This window comes from Aethina tumida, chromosome 3 (genome assembly GCF_024364675.1).
Source record: "Aethina tumida isolate Nest 87 chromosome 3, icAetTumi1.1, whole genome shotgun sequence".
Classification (NCBI taxonomy): Eukaryota; Metazoa; Arthropoda; class Insecta; order Coleoptera; family Nitidulidae; genus Aethina; species Aethina tumida.
Window position 1 is genome coordinate 13171616 of NC_065437.1, and position 22626 is coordinate 13194241.

The following is a 22626-nucleotide window of genomic DNA, read 5'->3' on the forward strand; positions in this document are numbered from 1 at the left end:
TCCTTATGCAAACAATATCAGAATTGTAATTGTATTGAAATAACATATTCTATTTTATTTGAATTGCAATAAGGTTTTTTAGATTAAGTACATTATTATTAAGATTAGGATTTCTTATAGAAAAAACTCTTAAATTAGTTTGGCAACAATGTTGAGAAAAGGAACATTTGTTTAGTTCACCTGATTGGTAGAAGTAGGATCGTTGTTGGAGACATTATATTTCTTAAGTGACATATTATTTATAAAAATTCAGGGATTCATTTGTTTCGCCAAATTTTCATCAAAATTTATTTTACATATTTTACACATTTTACTGTTTATCGAATCAATGATTATAAATATACGTTAAATTCAACCTTTTTGCCAAGAGTTTAAATTAATTTAGTTGAAGATCTGTTCAACGAAAACAAAGGTTAGTGAGATTGAAGTTAATCATTGAATGAAAATTGTATAGTCTTACATCACAGATATCTTGGGTAAAATAAATCGCTCCCTTTAACCTGTTGTAACGAGTCTTTCAAAAAGACTTTGGATTTACCGATTTAACATCTATTTAATTGAATTATCATCGGTAACCCGTTACAATACTTACTTTCTTTTAGTTAGTTTGTTTAATAAAAGTTAGTATTAAAAAACAATTAAATTTAAATGAAAACTTACGAATCAAAATTACAATTTGTTTAATAAAAATTTAAATTACAGTAATATTAAATATATAATTAAAGAAAATAATGAATTAAAAATAAAATTTATTTAAAATATCAAATTTAAATGAAAATTTCAATTAACTATTATATTAACTTTAAATTAAAATTAAAGCTAACTATTATGTTTTGTTTCGAAAAATTTGTAACGAAGAAAAAATGTTCTAATCCCATTATGGAGCTATAATAATATTAAATTTATAATTAAAATAATACGTAAAAATAATAAATTTAATAATTTATTTAAAATATTAAATTTAAATGGAAACCTACGAATTAAAATTTCAGTTCAGTTATTAAGATCCGTTGTGCAATATATAAAGGATAAAGAAACTTTTTCACAAATTCATCGTTTCCGATCGTGAATTATGTCTGCAGTTATTTTTTGTCTAGTTAGCATTAAAAAGGGAAGTTTCGAAATGCGGCCTCATTCGCGATAATTCATGCAGAGGTTTTTGCGTCCGTCGACAGATGTTAAGGATCCCTTCGCGCACAAAATAGTTCTGTAGCGCGTATAATTTATCTAAATTTATTTTCGCCAGATTGTAGTGAAGTCGGGCACGAAAAAAAAAAAGAACGCCTCCGGAAAATTATATAAATATTTAACATTCTAAATGCAAACGTTTACTTGAGGAATTTAATTATCAAAACGGTGCAGGAAGTTAAACAATTTTAAGTAAATATCATTGGAAACATCCCGATGTTTATCGCACACACATGATGCAGTTATTTTAATCATTCTCGCCGGGATATTTCCGAGGGTTGATACGTGTTCAGCCATCCGGACTTTCGTTTTTATTTCTCGAGTTGGCTTGTTCAAATATTTGACGCTTACAAACCTGTTATATATGTTTCCACGGATCAAACATTTTTAACAAATCGTATTCTTACGAAATGATGTAAGTTTAATAATGCAAATAAAACTCGGAACCAAGGAAAATTGAAATCGTTTCACTCACATAATGATCGAACAGAAAAAATATTTTATCCAGTATTTTTTCTCAATTTTATTTGAAATGTCAAAAATATATATTTACAAATTATGTTTGGAAAAAATAGATTACAATTAATAGTTTATACAAAAAAAGATTATTATAGCAATTTTTTATAAAATTTTATGGTCATAACTATTTTATTTAATGTAAACTGTTAAAATAACAATAATTGTTAACTAAAAACTAATATTTCCGAATTGAACTAAATATAAATATAGCAACTTGAATTTTGAAAGAATTTTTTATTGACTATTTGTTGTTTGAACAACGTTTGAATTAACATTTTAAAATATTCTTGGCGCTTTATAATTTCAGCACATCTCCGAGGCATAAACTCGACAATTTTCGAACATATATCATACTTATATTCCTCCAATCCTCTAGAATTACAGTGAAGAGTTTGGGATGGTTATCGTGAAAGTAACACATTATTTCGCCATCGTTTCTTCAATAGGTGGAAGCACATTATAGATCAATGTATCGCTGTACATAAATCAGTCCATGTGTCCTTTAATATGATGAAGGAAGTCTACGTCAGAAGCAGAACAGTATTCTCATACCATAATTAAACCACCACCCTTTTTACAGTGGGTATAAGAAACGTTTTATATAGTTTTGTCCTTGTAGAACATCTGAATAAATTGAATGTGGCCTCATAACAATAAACTAATCATTGCATGTTTCGTGGTCTAGTGGACGTGATCCTGAACAAATAGAAATCGGGTCTTTACATTTTTTGTAAAAAGTAGGGTTTTCTTGATAGGTTCCTTGCTAAATAACCGCCATTCACTAACCTCTTTCTCACAGTCCTTAAATTATATTTCACCAAGTCTCTTTTCCTCCTGGCTTTAGTTTGATTTAATGGATTGTTTTTGGAAATTTGAAATTTCCATTTTGAAGTCTTTCAAAATTTGCGAACTAAATCTTGAAATGAAGTTTCAAACTACCATTAACTCTGTTTCCTTAATGGTTTACCCCAACACAAGAAACTCTTAGGTTTGGTAAGACTAGATTATTATATTCCTTATAGCTCCTGATACATTTAGATTATGACTAGTTATTTAATAATTATAATAAGCAGATCATTTTTTGATAAAAAATCGAAAATACTATAATGTAAAAAAGGTACGCAGTTGATTAAAGAATAAAATAAAATTGACCAGAAGACCATAACAGAAAATGTAATAACCATTACTGACTGAATACTGACTGGATTCCAATTCAAGTAGTACAGCTCACATTTTTAATACATTTTAATAAGCTGAAATTATAGAAAATAGGTCACATTGTAATGTATGACACTGCATACAGTAACCCGGTTGATCGATGTACAAACCTCTCTACAATAAATTGTGAATTTTGCCTTTCCTGTCCTCTAACACGTACTAGACCATCATGGATGGCCACACAAAATCGAGATTCTCTCATTAAAGGTAGCCCCATTCCATTCCACATCTCAAAGCAATTGTTCCCCTTACCACTCCAATCTTTATCGACGATGGTGCAATGTGAGAGGAATGACAAAATGGAAACGATAAGAAAAAGTCCAGAAGACTGGATACTAGAGTTAACACTTCAAATAGTAAGAAGCGGTGGTCTTAACTTCCTTTGTCGCCCGATGTTGTCCTGAACATCTCACAAGACCTTCATCATCTTGAGATCACGTTCTCAAATAATTCCAAACAGTCTTTCCACTCTGGTTCAACTGATTAACAAATTCCACAAACGAGACTTTGAGCCAATAATTCGTCATATATCAAACTCCTTTAGACAACTAAAATGTGCAGGTCTTCATGCTAAAAATGTTTAAAGTTCTTTTGAGCACAATAAAAGTTTGCATTATACAAATTTGTCACAAAAAAATTGTATAAAAAAGTACAAAAACTCTTCGACAAACAAGAATGAATGATCGTAAAACTTAAATAAAAAATAAACGATAATTTAGATTAAATTTCCGACAGACATTTGAAAAACGTCATTTGCATTTTTCGTAGAGTAAAAAACTTATCTATCGAATCGATTTCCAATCGAACCCACGCAAAATCCGGTTGCATCTGTGCATCCCTTTAAGCCCATCAATTTCGTAAACGCGATTTCGAATCCGTCCGAACGTCGATCATCCGCGAAACGCTAAAACGTTTCAATGACGCATTAGCGTCGGACTTCCTCGTTTCATACTCCGGGAAATTATTATCCGGTCCGTCGAAAATAAACCAAAGAAAAAAAAACGCACACAATGAATTTATGAGAACAATAATGGAGTGTCAAGCGTAAATCGAGGGATGTTTTGTCCCACACGCGGAGATAAGTAACAGGTGAAATGGGTAATAACGAGGACGACATCGGGACGAAATGGCTAATTTGTGCAAGTCGTTCAGTTCCAGATCGAACGACAACTGTCTCGCAACATCTGCAACACGGCCCTACGCTTCGGAATTTATTTTATTTGATTTCATTGCTACCCCGGAACTTCCCCTTCGCTGTCACAATTTAATTACGGAGCATTCATAAACAACATAAAGGGAAAATTGTTAATGTGGCGCGAATTAATTTATTTAAATCAACTTTTCCTTTCGTCTCTTCATTTGGCCAACCAATTAGAATAATTGGACGGGGGCGAAGATTTGTTTTTATTTGCATGTTTAATTAGGGCGCATTCGCCAAAATTCGCAGAAGGTGAGATCCATTACTCTCAGTCAGTTAAATTAGATACCACATTATAGTTAATAAATTAGTTAAAGTAGCTGATTAATTAATTAAAGCCATTTAATTCTGCGACGCTTTGTATGCAGTTTAAATGCATCCATTCGGATTTTCTCATTAGGGCCCGTCAACTTCTTAATTGTCTAACACTTCGCTTTTGTTGTCGGAAGTTTATTCCCCGTTGACGCGATAATTTCGTTAGTGTCTTAATTATGTGGCGGGTTTTAAAAACAAATGTTTCATTTTAAAGTGATAAAGATGCATATTTTTAATCCGAATATATACACTATTGCTCATATGCGACTTTAAAAATTTTCATTTTTCTTGATGTGTACCTTTAAATATCCATATTATTGTTAGTTATGCAGTGTGTTTGATAAAAACAATACAGCAATATAATTGTTTATTAGTAGGATTAGTCAAGTATTTATTATTATTTGAAAAATATTTAAGGGTCAAAAGAAGAGCAACTTTAAAATAAAACAACTTTACGTACATTTAGCATTCTTTTATTTAGTATCTAGTAGCATATCCATTATTTGTAATAACTTCTAAACATCTTTTCGTCATTGATTTTGGTAGCTTTTTAATATAATCGTCCGAAATTTCTTCCGAGTGATTTTGAACCTCTTCGTAGAGTTCTTTCATATTTGACAGCCTTTTTGCAGGGATTTTCCGATAAATTTCTTCTCAAAGGTTTTCCATTGGATTGTGGTCTGTTTTGTGCTGCCAAGGCATGATACGTACTCTTTGAGAAGCAAACCATTCTTTAACTAACTTAGACGTATGTTTCGGATCGTTGTCGTGCTGGAAGGTACACTTTAAACTTATGTTACCTTCGTCAAATGAAAGCATATAATTCTAGATAATGTCATGATAAACAAAACGATCCATTACCCCGTTTAACTTAGCCAGTGGGCCCATGCCAAACACAGAAAAATATACCAAACCATAACGTCTTCTTCACCATGCTTCACAGTGGATTTAGTGTACTTGGGATTATATTTTTCATTAATGTGAGATCTCACCATCAGATTTGAATAATTGGAGCCACCTTCCATCAGAAAACAAAATTGTTTTCCATTATCCATCTGTCCAGTTCACATGTTCTCTTGCAAATAGTAGTTTCGCTGGTCTATAGTTTGCAGAAATGAAGAGCTGCTTTGTTGGTTTTCTACCATAGAAACCAGCTCTTTTTAGTCTTAGTTTTTGGTACTCACCAACATACTGAGTTCGTTTATTTTTTGATTTATGCGGGATATGCTGATAAAATTGTCGCAGCTCTGTACGTCCACAGCTCTGTTGGTCTTGCGTTTTCTACCTCTTTTGGGAACTTCATCCAGTGTATTCCTTCTGTTAAAATTGGAAATCGTCCTTAAAATGATCGAATTGTTTAAATTTAAATTACTGCAATTTTACTCTGTTTTTCACCATTTCGGAACTTTTCCACAATTTGTTGCTTAATTTGTGTAGTCAAATGGACACTTCTAGGCACTTAGCTTTAAGGAATGATGTCGGGCACAGAAATAAATTATAAAATAAATTGTATTGAATATAGGGTTTGGTTGCTTTACTTATGAACCCTGTCCGAAATAAAATGTTGTATAAAAACTACGTAAATAAAGATATCCGTATATAAATTGAGATACGAAATGCTTAGACAATTATTAAATTAATTACTTTAACAATAAAAATATTTCAATATTCTGTAAAATAAAACACATTAAATTTATTGTATATATTACGAAATAATGTATAACAACTCTAACTTATTTAAACTATTAAAAGTATTGTAAAGTTACAATTAGTCAACTCAGAATATTTAATTGAATTTCAAATAAACAATAAGGAAGAATTAAAATTTCAAAATATTCAAACTATAAATAAATGAATGCTATAGGAAAATATAAATTAATTAATTTAACAATAATATATGTAAAAAGTAAAATAAATCAATAGAAATTACTAAAATATTCTGTAAAATTAAACAAATTTATAAAATTTCAAATTATTGAAAATATTAGAATATAATGTATAAAAACTCAAATTTGTTCTGAATAACAATATTTCTATATTGCTTTCCATATTGATTTTAAAATAAGCAATGAAAAACAATTAAAATTAATTCAAAATGTTAAAAAGATACATAAATTAATTTAACAATAAAAGGCATAAAAATAAAATAAAATTATTAAAACTGTTATAAAATTATATGGGCAATTCAAACCTATTTAGAATATTTAAGTGAATTTCAAATAAGCAATGAAGAACAATTAAAATTAATTCTTAAGTCTTAAAACTATAAATAAATGAATACAGCAATAGAAATATATAAATGAATTAATTTAACAATAAAAAATAGAATAAATCATCAGATACTATTTAAATATTCATATTTACACAATAACAGATCAAATTAAATATTGTTATTGAATTTTAAATAAGCAATGGAAAAGAATTAAAATTAATTCACAAAATTAAAAATATAAATAAATTAATTTAACAGCAAAAAGTATAAATTATTGAAATAATTACAAAAAATGTATAAAAAAGTACAAATATAATTTAAAATTATTAAAAATAAAAAGAAAAAAAACATATGGGACAAATCAAACTTATTCATAATTTACAAAGTACTAGGAAATTACTAAAATTAATTCAAAATATAAATAAATTAATGTAGTAACAGTAAAATATTTAAAAAAAGAACAAAAATATCACAAACTAATTTAACAATCTGAAAATAATAATAATAAAATTTAAAGTGATATAGAATTAAGTAGAAAAGGGTAAGAGAGATTTTTGTTATTGTTCATTTGAACAATTTATTTTAATAAAAATAATAATACAGTCTAATTTACATTATAAAAATGTTCATTACGAATAATTAAAAAAAAAACAAATTACATCAAATTGAAAATAATTTAAAAAAATTCAAACTAATTAGAAATAAAAGAAAATATTTGTTTATCATACATATTAAATGAAATGTGATTCGTGCAAACATGAAAGTACAATTTAGACAGACTTGAAGAGTATTGCCAACAGAAGATAACACTTGGATGTCATTTGAAGTTTCCGCCCGGTTTTTAATTCCGTTTTACTGATAGACCCTCGAAATGCGAGCGAACGGCTCGAAATGAGAAACGCCCGTTCGGATTCAGTTTAGGCACAAACACGGCAACAAAAGAGGTAAACGAGGATCGGACAATGAACAAGACGATTTCGGTTTTATTTACACAAAACGCGGAACGGGCGCACGACACATAATGCCATTATTACCGCTACCTCCTTTAAGCCCCCTTTACGACGTCGTACATCGTACTACATTTACCATCATCGCCATCGATCGATTCCGTTCTTATTGTGTCCCGGAACCCGCTCACGTGTCCGACGCCAACAACCAACGAACAATCGATGCTTTATTTATTTATTTTTTTTTTTTTTTCAAGCCTCCTGCAAACAAATCAATTCGGTGATGTTTCTGTTTCACCGGAGCCAATTTCGCAAATGCATTGTTTCAGCTTATGAAATGCGCACAAATCCGACGTTATTACTCGCTAATTTCGGCACGATAATCAAATCAACATTACCGACTAGTGCATTTATGGATATTACAAATAGCGATGCGGAATTATTTTGCCCTGTTGGAATTACAGATCATTCGAATTCAATTTTGCAATGGGAAAATGGATAATTGATCTTTCAAAGGATTTTTTTAAATAAATTTATTAAAGTGGAAAATTACGCTTTATGTTTACTCAGTCTGCTTTACTTTCTAATATCACAAAAAACTTACGTAACAACGTAAAATCATACGGTAAAAAATGTAAAACGTACACTATCGCTCATGTGTAGAGCAACAAATTAAAAAACATATTCATTTTATTAAAAGAACAATTCTTTTTAATTTAAATTAATTTTATAATTAGTAAGTGCCTAAACATTTCGTACCTCAATTTATATACGGACATTTTATTTCGGTAAGGGTTCAGAAGTAAAGCGATCAAATCCTATATTCGATACAATTGATTTTATAATTTATTTCTGTGCCGACATCTTTCCTTAAAGCTAAAAATGCCTAGAAATATCCATTTATCGATACAAATTCGACAACAAATTGCAAAAATGTTCCGGAATGGTGAAAAGCAGAGTAAAATTGCAGTAGATTTAAATTTAAACAAATCGATCATTACCTAATTAAACCCACTAATAAATCATTATATTGCTGTATTGTTTTTATCTAACATACTGCATAACTGACAATAATATGAATATTTAAACGTACACTTTTATCCAGACAAATAAATACTATAACTAACTATAAAATAGTGTATATACATACAACAGTTTAAGCATAAAAATTTTTAATAAATAAAAACTAAAATTATACAAAACTATATTCACCCTTAAAATTGTGAAAATTATTACAGTGGTGTAATCTGATTCTTAATTTTATAAATAAGTTCGAATACTGTAAGAATATTTCTTTATTTAATATTCATAAACCTTAACACACCCAACATATACTTTTTTGAGTATATTTATTGTACTTCATTCATTCAAGTTACTATTAAAGTTATAAAACATTCTCTTAAATAAATAAACATTTTTGAAAATTTGTTTTTAAAACATAATTAAGTTGTAATCTATCATCAGACCTAGTTATTTAATTTCTGTTACTTTCTTAAGTTTACCCATTAACATAATAATAATAATAATAATTTATCTATATTTTTACTTAAATTATTATTACATATCCATTTAAGCATCGCAGATAACTCCTGATTTACAGTTTCAAACATATAATCAATATCATTATCAGCAATTTATATCACTTTTCGTCTGCAAAAATATAAATATCACATTTTCGAACATATGTCATAGTATCATTGATGTATAAGTTGAACAATACAGGGCCCAGAATTGTCCCTTGTGGAACACCAATTTCATTCGGAATAATGTTTTTAAAAATTACTTTTTGTTATTGGTTTGTTAAGTAATTTTCAGAACAGATAGGTACAGTTCCGCCAAAGCCAGTCTTATTCAACTTCTTAAACTACAATGTTCTATTTAACTTTTCAAAGGCACTCCTGATATTCAGAAAAACTGTTAATATAATTTTATTATTTTCGATGTCACTAAACTTTATTACATTTTTGACAAATATACACACAGCTATAAAAGCTATATAAGGTATAAAGTATTAAATAACGATGAATTAAAAACTTTTTCATTGGAAATATAACAGATGTATTCCAGTTTTGTAGAAATAGTTTGCTAAAGACGTATTTACAATATCTAAAATACAATTTTCTCGCACTTCAAATACGTCCATCTGTCTATTTGTTTTTTTAATCAGTTGTTGTTTTAATAATATGATATTTTTCAATTTTGAGTTTACCAAATATACTATTTTGTATTTTTTAATACTCTCAATAAAATATTCATTAAATTTATCTACTATACTTTGTTCTTTACTTAATTTTACTTTATTAAATTTCACCTAATTATTTATATGAATTTTATTAGGTAATAACTTTTTAACCTCCTTCCAAAAATCAGCACCTTTTTTGTTCTTTAATGTACTTTTGAAATATATTTATTTGTCATAATCTTACTTGTCATTTCTTAGTTGTTTATTTGATTCATAATCTTTTCTACTTTCTTAGTAAAATTAGCTTTTTATATCTCATATTTTATGAAATGTATTATTGAATCCCAAAGAATATATTTTTTTAATAATTGTCAAAAATATTATTTTTAGTCATAAATACAATGTCGACAATCACGTGTACCCTGCGTGAATATAGCTACAAATAACAATAGTGTTTACTTCACTCTGTACTTTATTTATGTGAATAAGCTATAGTTTCTAATACTTCTCCTTTCATCCATTTATTCTCAAAATATTTGGCAGGAATATTTATAGTTTTTATGAGGCACTATTTGTTTAGATTATAAACAACACTTTTTACTAAATTATCACATAAAATAGTTATTCGTTATTGAATTATTCAAATCTTCGTCTAACAATCTTATATTGCTTGAATATTTACTTGTTGCAATGTTTTGATTGATACAATATATGTTGTATATATTTTATAATAATAGTTTATAGAAATGTTTACTCATTACCTCTGTCAACAAGTGCTTTGAATTGAAAATTATATAATCGATTAAAATATTATAATATTGTGTTATTATAATTAGATTTCTCATTAATTGAAACAATTCATTTTGATAAATAATATCCATAATTTCATTACCACAAAAGGTTCCTTTTAAAAGAGAAATATTTTTATTAAATGGACTATATTATTTTTCGTTAAAAAATAAATTTGATTCTTTTTTTTTTTTAGTGAGACAATTTAATCCAAATTTTTAGTACCCCCATAAATTAAAATAAAAAATTAGATAATGAAACTCGCATTGAACCACAATTACGGTCGTTGCTCCCGGAATGCTGTTGAGAGAAAGGAGACTGCTTTTTTTAATGAACACTCCACGATATTTAAATGACAAACACCTAAGCGCAATTGCGGTTAATGAGCTTTCCCGTCATTAACGTTCTCTCCCTTTTCCTAATTACTTATTAAACCGCCAGATTTACACTTTGTTGCACGAAAGAATCAAGAATTTCGGCTGCATTCAATTCAGTTAAGTGGCAAGGGGGTTCCATTAGCACAGAAACTAACGTTAAAGCCGTTTAAGTGTCTATTAGAAAATCAGAAGGCGGCTGGCTGTCTATTGCAAAACCGAACCTCGAACAGACACTTCGCAAATGCAAACGCCTGTTAACTGCTTTGACAAACTGCCTTTCGCCATTCGCGAAAATATTCAATTATAATTATGCCGCAACGCGACAAAGTGTGACAAACGTTTTTGAATTACCTTAATATCGATCCGATTTGTTTCATTTATTTGAGTGCGAATCGGTTAAGACATAAAAGTTTATCGTGGCAAAACTATTTTCTACGGTTTAAGCAATAAAGTTGAACATAATCCACTTAACTATTTGTACCTGCATCGAAAATGACAATTCCACTTTCTTTTACAAATATAAAATTCTATGGTACAATAAAATATATGTTATATGATTGAATTTATCGTATTTTTTACGGCCGTAAACTTTTAGTCGTGCCACTATTTAAAGTTTCATAGTGTTCAATAAATATAAATTGTTCCTTAGTGGAAACACGATGCTATTTCCATTACGGCGAACCAGCAACGGCTAAAGTTTATGCATCAAATTTACAAAAAACATTTCATGCTGTCCTAATCAATTTGAGTAAATAATCGAGTATTTTTAAAAGCACCCAAAGCAAACGTTTATTTATTTACCCATTATGCCAGTACGAAAACAGTTGCATAAAATATTGTTTAAACACCAATTAGCAATGTAAATTATTGACGTTAATTAGTGCCGATCCAATTATTGACAAAGGTGCGGTTTCTTACGAATCGTAAACCAGTCGGGGTCTTGATATTTGGGGGTGCGACTGGAGCAACAGCGTAATTAGACCGCACTCTCGGGGTGTACCTTAGAAGAGGGAAAAATCAAATTGGATTGATTGCGGGTGTTCAGTTATATTCATCTTGAGAAAAAGCCGACAGGTCGAAAGGTCGCAATACCATAAGTCTAATTGGGTGGAAAATACGACGGTTTCAAACATTTCAACTCTGCCAATTATAAAATAAAATGTGGATATAGTGGTTATTTTGTTTATTCATTTTATTCGGAATATTATATTATATTATTTGTTTTACTAGAGGTTATTTCTTTCATATTAATTAGTAATACGATAAACACAATTTTATATTTAGAGGGATATTTTATTTGGTATATTCACCTAGAAAATGGCACATGTTTTTGGTTTATTATTTTATTTTAAGAGAAGTTCTAAAATTAACAACTAGCCGAACCTGAATAGTATTTCAGTAGAAAGGACATTCAATAGTGCCTAATTAGTTTCAGTGGGAACAAAACTAACTAATTTACAGCTGCAGAAAATTAACTTACGCCATTTGAATATATTTTTTAAACAGCAAATATCACAAATTTACTTTTTTAATCATTATTTTATTCAAGTACAAACATTTAAGCACTTGCAGACCAAAATCGGATAAAAAATGGAACTATTATGAGAAAAATAACGGGAAGACAATATATAAATTTGTAGCTGTCGATATTTTTCATCCATACAAAATGTGTAAGCCGATGAAAAATTTCAATTGCATGACTAGTATATTTAAATAATATATATATCCTAAAAAAAATCCAGGGAGTTGTTGATAAGTTTTTGAGACAATACAAATGTTTCAATTATGTTAAAATAGTACTGTGCAACTAGTATGCACTTATTGTAATATTTCAATTAATTATTATCATATCAACAATACTAGATATTGAACATAATAAAAACAAATATAGTGAAGGACGTATATGAAGTACGCAGAAGTTGTATTTTAGATATTGCAAATATGTCTCTAGGAAAACTCCACAAAACTGGAAAACTTCTGTTATACTTTCGATGCACAAAGTTTTTAATTTTTCGTTATGAAGCAACTACACTCCTTGGAATTGTATATGGATATTTGAAAAACAATTTGAAACAATATTTTTGTGCAATTTTATGTGGCATTATTTCTTATACGTGAAGAACCAATAAAAGATAGATAAATAATCTGACAAGTCAAAACTTTAAGTATTTTTTATATTTCTTTCCATCACACTTTTCCATTTCTTATCTTGATATATTGAATTCCTAATTGAATTAAGCAAAAATTAAAAAAATAAAACATGGAACATTGGAATTATCTGTTATTGAAAATGGCAAAAATGGTTGAGAATTGTCGAAAAATGCGTTTGAAATTATAACAGCTGTAACTCAGTTATTTTTCCTACGATCGAAACGAATTAGGTACTGTTGAATGCACAATTTACGTTTCATCTCGATCGGGTTTGCCGTTTATTCTGGAAGGTGCATTAAATAAAATGATAAACCGTAAGACACAAATTTGCTATTATCTAGGTGGATGATTCAAATGAGAAAAGTGCATATAATTCATACACAAATTACCCTAAAAATATGTAGAAAAAGTATCTATATTTTTGCTTAAACTAGCAACTTTTTATTATTCTCATTAAATCTAATGTCGATTATGAATGTTATAAATATAGGCACATTTATTACAGAGGGGAAAAACATTACCACAAAATTACATTCAAGTTATTCAATTTGAAAGGTATAAAATTTCATTTGTATAATTTTATTATACCTAATAATAATAAATATGGCAATTTAATTAAATGATAATTATGAATTTATTAACAAAATAAACATTGAAAATTTCCTTTCCTTTAAAGTAATATAATTAATACTAACAAAAACAAAATTTCCAAATGAACAATTCCTTTAATTGTTAATTAATTAATTTCGTAATGTTTTTATAAAATGTATATTTAATTTTAAAACATTGTACAATTATTTTAATATTAATTATTCAATTTATAACTAAATTTTGATATATTTTATTTATAAATGGCCGTATTTGTACAATACATTAACGTAGCATGCATTATGAACACACATTTCCAATATTCATTTTTAAATCCAATTATTATTTCAGGTCTGATTAATATTAATATGGATTAGGTAAGCTACATAAATCATAACATTCATGCTATTAACATTAAACAGCTTTTATCAATTATTTTAAATCATAAAATAATATGCGATAATTTGTCATTTAATAAAATATTAAAGCAAACAAATTTATCTTTAAAATTTCTATGTCTACATGACAGAAGTCGGCCATAATGCGTTGTGAATATTTTATTTTGCTCAGAGAACGAAAAGAGGGCTCTCATTACTTTGTGGCAAGTTGGACGCAACAATGTATTTTAATACAAATTTTGGGCATTGGTCGATTTCAGCAATTCTTTTTCAGAAACAGATAATTATATAGTCTCAATTACACTTTAAAACAACTGCCTTTCATATTCCACTATAACCGACTAAACTATTATATCACATATAATCTTTTTAATGGAAGCATTTTCAAACAATGAATTTTTTAAATTAACCAACGAAAGCCTCAATGTCAGTTGTTTCAATAAAAGGGAGAAAAACGTAAAAATCGTTAAAAAGCTGAATTTTGTTCTATCTCCCTAAAGTTCATAATTTTATAATTTGTCATTCAATTTTCAGTAGTTTATTTATTAATTTTTGGTTAAAGTATTATCTTAAGGTAAAACATTACAATGTGGACTTAACTTTATGATTTCTATTACTCTCAGCAAGATATGTGAAAAGTTGTAGAATGTTCATTTATCTTTATTTGAATGTTTATTTTTTTGAAAATGGTTCAATGAAAAAATTCATTTTAAATTTAAGTAACAAAACTATAAAAAATATTAGTGGAATATGAGAGGCAAAATGACTCTACATCAGTTTAATGTATTTAAGATGAAAAATTTTAAATAAAAACAAATTGAAATTCTAAATTATTTTATTTATGTATATTATGATGTAGGACACGGTAATGGTGCAAGTTTTGTCTACAGTATATTAAAAGCAAAGATGATGGATGATGTCAGTTTTTAAAATGAGGCTGCTAAATCCCCGACCATTGACACACCGATCGATACTTTCCACGAAACAATTTCTAAAATGTTTATGTTTTGAAAAACACTTCACTTTTCAAAGATATTAATGGAGGTTTCGGTCCAATGTTCGCCAACACATTGTGGGTATTTTTAAATTACATTACATAGTTACAGTTCGATGTTTTTAATTGAGCATTCGTTTAAATGTATTAAATTTAATGGAACAAAATTGAACAAATAAAAGTGGGAGTTTAATATTTATTCATGTGCCAGATGTTCATAATCTGAATCTTTAACGGGCCATGAAAAATTAAATCCTCGGACAAAAAAAATGCGGTCTTAATGGTTGCTCTAAATTTATTGTGAACCGTGCGTGTTTTCTCCCCAATTTGAAACGTCGAAAACCTAATTCTTTTTACGCCCTTCACACATACACTCAACCTTTATGTAAAACTGCGGCGCGTATGCTAATGTTGGTTTTGTCAATTTACAATGTAAAACCGGGACAAAAATGATAACATGATAATTCCTTGTTACTTTTTGTGGCACTCCGGTCAAAAACTCTCGACCGCACCATCAATCACAACATCCGACACGATTCGGCGGCCGCAAATCGGATTCGTCCGCCGAAAAAAATCATTTAACATCATATATCATTTGTGGATTTAACGGGGGAGCCTTTCGGAACGCCGGTTTGATCCGCGATCGATCATATTGTCTTGAGATGAACGTTTCTTTTTGTGGTGGGAGTTGGCGAAAAATTGAGAAAGACAAACGCGCACGGACGACGAAAAGGGGCAGGCGAATGGAAATTTAGATTTGCCGTAAGTTTGCTGGTTTATTTGTTGGAGAATTTCCGAACAAATATTTGGAAACAAATATCTTAAAGTTACGCTGTTTTGCAGTGACAACTGAATGGGACACTCTACAGAATTAGAAATATAAAAATGGTCCTCTAGTTCCTTCAGTTTAAATGAACGTGACATTGTTTTGTAGCTCGTCCATTTGCACAAGAATTAAATGTTTCTTACTTTAAGGTAGAGTCAACTCTGGTACAAATGAGATGTGTCATTTAATCGTTGGAAATAATTAAGTACAAAATTGTCATAATATTAAGAATATATTATATATGAGACTATTATCTTACTTTATACTAATATCGTATTATATAACGTATCATTCAATTAAAATATAAATATAATTAAATCTTGCGAACAAAATTCAGGTTTTGATAAAAAAAATACACTGAATGAAAAAAAGGAGCACTATTTAGCTACTGCAATTCTTATAATTTTTTAATAAATACAAATATCATAAATTAAAATTATATAAAATTATATAAAAGCTAGTATAAAAATATTTTTAATAAATTTATTACTAGACTTATGAAAGAAAATGTAAACATTAATTTCATAAAAGTATATGGAAGAAATGACCGAAATTAATATTTTTTAAAAAATGCTAAATTTGTTTTTTAAAATTAAACGAAACTAACTACAAAAATCAAATTCTTAAACACTCATGATAAATTAAAAATATAAATAAAAATAAATGTTGAAAAATGGTGAATTCGCCACTTAAAATTTAATGGATTTATTTAATTAAATTAAGACTGAAAGAAAAATTTAATAAAATTGTGGCAATAATAAACAATTCCAATTTTATGATACTGGACTTATGATTAGAATATTATAAAATTAATATATTAATTTCATAATAGTATGTGAAAGAATTGACCAAAAATGTTATTTTTTAAAAAATGTTGAATTTCTCTTTTAAAACTCAACGAAAGTAAATACAAAAATCAAATTCTTAAACACTCATGATAAATTAAAATTAAAAATATAAATATTGTCACTAAAAAATGTTTTAAAAATGGTGAATTCACCGAATAACATTTAAGAAATTTATTAACATAAATTAATAATGAAAGAAAATTTAATACAATTGAGTGAACAATAAAAAATAGAAATTTTACGATACAATATTACTAAAGAAAATGAAAACAGTAATTTCATAAAAATGCATCCAAGAATTGACCAAATATTTATATAAAGTGCTAAATTTTTCTTTCAAAATTCAGTGAAATTGATAAAAAATCAAATTTTTTAACACACGTAATAAATTAAAACTAAAAATATAAATAAAATTTATTATTGGTAACTAATGTTTAAAAATGGTGGCTTCGTTGGTTAAAATTAAGATTTTATTTAATTAAATTAAAGAATTAACCAAAAATGGTATTTTTAAAAAAATACTGAATTTATCTTTTAAAATTTAATTAAAGTAAATATAAAAATCAAATTCTTAAACACTCATGATAAATTAAAAAAATAAATATAAATAAAATTTATTATCACTAAAAAATGTTTAAAAAATGGTAATTTCGCCGAATTATATTTAAGGGATTTATTAATATAAATTAATAATGAAAGAAAATTTAATACAATTGTGTGAACAATGAGAACAGTATAATTTCATAAAAATACATCCAAAAATTGACCAAATATTTATAAAAAGTACTAAATTTTTCTTTTAAAATTCAGTGAAAGTGATTAAAAAAATCAAATTTTTTAACACACGTAATTAATTAAAACTAAAAATATAAATAAAATTTGTTATTGGCAACTAATGTTTAAAAATGATGAATTCGCCGGTTAAAATTTAATGGATTTATTTAATTAAATTAAGACTGAAAGAAAAATTTAATAAAATAGTGGAAATAATAAACAATACCAATTTTGTGATACTGGACTTATGATTAGAATATTATGTAATTAATATATTAATCATCATCATCATTATGAAATTAATATATTAATTACTAATATTATTATATTAATTACTAATAATATGTGAAAGACCGGACCAAAAATTGTATTTTTAAAAAAAATTAAAAAAAAAACACCCATGAAAAATTAAAATTGAATAAAATTTATTCGCTAAATAATGTTGGTGAATTCGCCAGTTACAATTTAAGAATAGCAAGATTACGATAAATGAAAATGGAATGATTTAACAAAAATATATGATAGATTTTTTAAAAAAGATGAGCTTTCCTTTAAAATTCAACGACAGCAACCACAAGAATCAAATTCTAAAACACACGTAATAAACTAACACTAAGAATGCAACATAACAATTATTATTACTAATTAATTTAAAAAAAACGTGGATTTGTCAATTAAATTTAATGAATTTATTAAAATAAATTAAGATTGAAAGACAAATTTAATAAAATTGTGAAAACATAAAAAGTAGCAAATAGAAAATGAGATAATATAATTAGGAATATTAAATTTCTTGAGCCGTATACAACGTTATAAAATTGATAATTAATGTCATTTAAAAAAAATGGCAGTTTCGCTATACAAGACTTATCAAAGAAAGTGAAAACATAAACAATGACATAAAACTGACAGAAATTATGAATCCAATTAATCATCGTTGCCACTCTTTATAAATAGCATTAGCATAATGGACTTCAGAAAAGTTCCTCTTTCGAATAACGAAACGAGAATTCCTAATTTCGGCTCGTTATCGGATCTGAAAAGTCACATTTACGACCAACCGTTATAATTATTTATTTTATGTGCGTGTAATTAAAACGTCAGTCGTATAAACTTTACGAGACCACCTAATTTACATCTGACCCCGAAATTTTCCCATTGTTCGAACGATTTAAAGAGAAAATTCACAAACAATATTCTTTTGTTCACACTTAATAATGTACCGTTCGGTTTCAAATTGTCTTAACAAACAACCAGTTAGAATTATATTCACGTTTAATATTCACAGAGCTAAAAGGCATCGATCTGCTAAGAATCGAGTTAAGACAACTTCCCGAATTATTCATCAGAACTGATAAACACGTTCCACCCTGAATTTATTACCGTTTTCGATTCACTCGTGCAAAATTCATGCGATACGGTTACTTATTAGCTCGATCGCTTCGTTAAGGACACGCAGACTGGGTTTTCTTCTTGAGCTACCTCAACGTTCACTTTATTACGTAACAACATCAGTGATTATCGATTCGAAAGCCCACAACAATTGACAAATACGCAGCGATGGGAGAATGCACGTCAATTGCGTCTGAAAAACCAGGAAGTGGAGTGTTTCGAGCAGGAACGGTTGAAATGTGTCCATTAACCGATCAGAACGGCCGCGCGAAATTGTGGGGGCGGCACTTCGTCACATAATGGTTCTTTTGTCCCTGGAACGATCTACTCGGATTTATGCGAGGTTATTATTAGAAACTTGATCATTAACCCTCTATTAGTGCGATTACGGAAGACAAAAAGAAGATTTCGTAAGTTTTCCAAGGGTTGAAATTTCCAGAGACCAAGAATGCGTTCTTGGCTATATAAAATGGCAGTTTTAAATTTTATTACAAATATGAAGTAAATTACTTTATTACTGAAAAAAATAAATAAATAAAACGATGTTTTTCTATACGTCTGATGGAATATAATTAACGTATTATATTCAAAAGATAATATTATTGATTTTTTGATGAATTCAAGTATTTATGTAAAATTTGAAATTATGGCAGTAAAATCCATTTTATGTTCGACATAAAACTAATCTCATTCTTTTCCAAATAAATTTTTTGAATATTAAATTTTTTATATGAAGATAAATTTAAAAAATGGTAGATATAATAATTATACTACTTAAATTTAATACTATATATTTTTAGATGAAAGGGACTAATTTGCCTTTAATAACTAATGGATTTAAAAATAAAAAATTTAAAGGTGACAGTTATAGAAACTGCCGATAGAAGTTAAAGCTTAGAACTTTTAGTATTAAAATTTGAAATTTCATAATGTTTGAATTAAAATTATCAACATCAATCTGGTTTTCACATCTATTTACACTCCGAGCAACAATGTATGCATATGTGTTTTTTATTATTCAAAAATATTACGGGATGTACAAGATCATGACAAAATTTAAATACAATTCAATTGAAATAACAATTAATATACAATCATATTCTTTATGGATAGTATTTGTATTTACTTAAATTTCAATGTATTTGATTTTTAACATTATTTTAATTGTTTGCATCATTGTCGTCATTAATTTCAACAATAGTTAGACTTTTTGTACTTTCAATTATTTCATTTTGTTATAAAAATAAGATACAATAGGCTTATGGTAACTAGAGTAAGAATTGAAAATGTTTGATTCAAATTCATCCAAGTATCCCGTAAAAGCGGCATCGATCATTATACATATTTAAATAATTTTTTCACTAAATCCATTCAATTTCACTTATAATATATACACAGCACTATACGTCAACTGTATAGCTACAGATATACTGGTGTATGCATGTCGGTGACGCGAACGCGAAATTTCACCTAACCCAAAAGTGTTATATATGTATATATATAATATATTTAAATTGAGTGCGTTGGTAACAGGTGGTAAGAGAATTGGGCGCTGATTTTTTCTTTGAAATTACATCAGAAATAAAGATCCTGAAAATTTCGAATATTTCTATATAGAAATTCCTTTTAGACGGCATTCTCCTCTATGAACCCTCCACTGTTAAAACAGTAATAGATATTAGTGTCAAACTCATTTCCGGCTTAGCTGGAGACCTTTAACGAAACCACTGCATTAGTAAAATTTTATCTGATTTCAAAATGCTCTCAAATGTATAGCTGTAACTCACCCTCTAGTTCCGGGATTTTATTCTTAAGGTCTAGTTTTCGGGTACCTCTTGAAACGCCGGCAGACATATTGTTTGATGGTCTAATAACCGAGGTTACCAGGCAAATCAATCATTTTCTTTTGTCTGAATTTATTAACAAAAGGACTACCATGTCGGTGACGCAAACCCATAAGATTTTTCCCTACCAAAAAAGTATATATTAATATAAGATGGAAATCGGAGCTTAATTAATATACTTGATGCACTATATTGAAGAACAGAAAGAATACAACCTTATTAAGAATACAGATCAAATAACGTAAAATTTTAAACTGTAACAAAACATTAAAAATGGTTTTGAAAGTTATATTTGAACTGATAAGAAGTCAAAAAATAAATATTATTTTATATTATATTTATTACAAGGGAGACCGAAATGAAATTAAAAAGTTTAGTCCTATTTGTCCACTAATTTTACTTTTTTTTTTTTAATTATTTTATTAAATTGGAGAATTCACTTTTTCTGAAGTTACCAACTATTTTAATAAATTCCATTTTTCACCTAAAATTAGGTTAGGTTAAATTAGAAAATAATTACAATCATTTTTAAATATGAATATAAACTTCAGTAAGTTATCATATACAATATTTTCACATATTTAATAAACTGTCGAGACGTTTTTGTGAATTTTTAATAACCGAAATGGCAAACTAAAGAATCCGATGGAGGAGAGTTATTTATGAATTTCGAAAGCACTTTGTTTTCGTTATTGGTTATGCAGCTTTTACCGGCTGTAAAATATTGCCCGGAACCGTGTAGACGCTGCAGGAGCCAATTTTTCCTGTCACATGTGAATTCTCGCAATTGAAAACATTATTTTTCCTCGCGTTTATTAGTTTATTGGAATTTTGACGGTTTTGCAATTGTTTATCGAGTTAGCATTGGGAAAATGTCAAAGTTACAAGCTTGCATAACAAGTAATTCATAAATCAAGCACCCATAAACTTTTATCACGACGTAATTACGGTGTGACTCGACTTAATAAAACACGACAGTAAAAAAATTGATCCAAATCGAGGCCTTAAAGGGCAACATGCCATCGAACACTGGAATTAAATCGTTTGTAATATTTAATTCGATCTTGAATTGTGGAAATCACGCAACCGCCAAACATTCATTAAATCCGGTTTCAATTTGAATGTCACGCGACTTTTAGCCCGGCATTCTTGTAAAAACTTGTAAACGGCCCGGGTTTCGATAAAATTAACATGTTTAACAAATTCTCCAGCCTTTCGAGCCTCTCGAGAAATGCGATAAGAGGAATATGGGAGTTGGTTAGGAAAAAAAGTTTCAAGCTCGACCAGATAATTCCATATTTATTGCCTTTTGCCGAGTATATTATGAAGTTGGGAAGATTTACACGCGCTTCCGGTTTCGCGATAAGTAATTTGTACGTGATCCGAAAAGTTGGAACGACTTTTGAAAAATTTACGCCGGTTTCGTTATTCATCACTGTCACATTTCCTTATCGTATTAATTCAAATTTGGCGGAGCCGCGCAATATTTTCACTATCCGACGAATTTTTGATTTAATAAAGTTGAAGGTTACGTGACTGGGATATTTTACAGTTTTACGGATGATTTACGGACGCAGCTCTTTCGAAATCCAATAAAATCCAAAACTGGAAACGATATTTATCTTATGTCGAACCTAAAATGCATTTTTACATCGCCCATTTCGGATGGTAAATAAATGTTGGAGCTTTTAACTCGTAAATAATTTAATAACTTAACGTTTTTAAAGGAATTTTATTTATCTCGTGCATTTGTCACTTATTGAATTACCTTCTTCGATTTAAGTAGTTAGTTTATATTGCTGCTTTATATACTTTAGAATTATTTTCAATATTAAATACTTAAATATTAGGTAGGATGTAAAAATA

The 22626-nt window shown here is 28.1% G+C and overlaps 1 protein-coding gene across 3 annotated transcripts in view; it reads left to right on the forward strand.

The window, feature by feature from the left end:
* The window catches only part of LOC109595304 (putative tyramine receptor 2), a 110061-nt gene that overhangs the window by 64157 nt on the left and 23278 nt on the right, over positions 1 to 22626 (forward strand). The window contains exon 3 of one of the 3 annotated variants that reach the window (XM_049965499.1): positions 14036 to 14061. The exons of the other annotated variants lie outside the window; for them this stretch is intronic. The gene's annotated coding sequence lies outside the window, so the exon portion shown is untranslated. The remainder of the gene's footprint in view (positions 1 to 14035; positions 14062 to 22626) is intronic. 3 annotated transcript variants of the gene reach the window in all.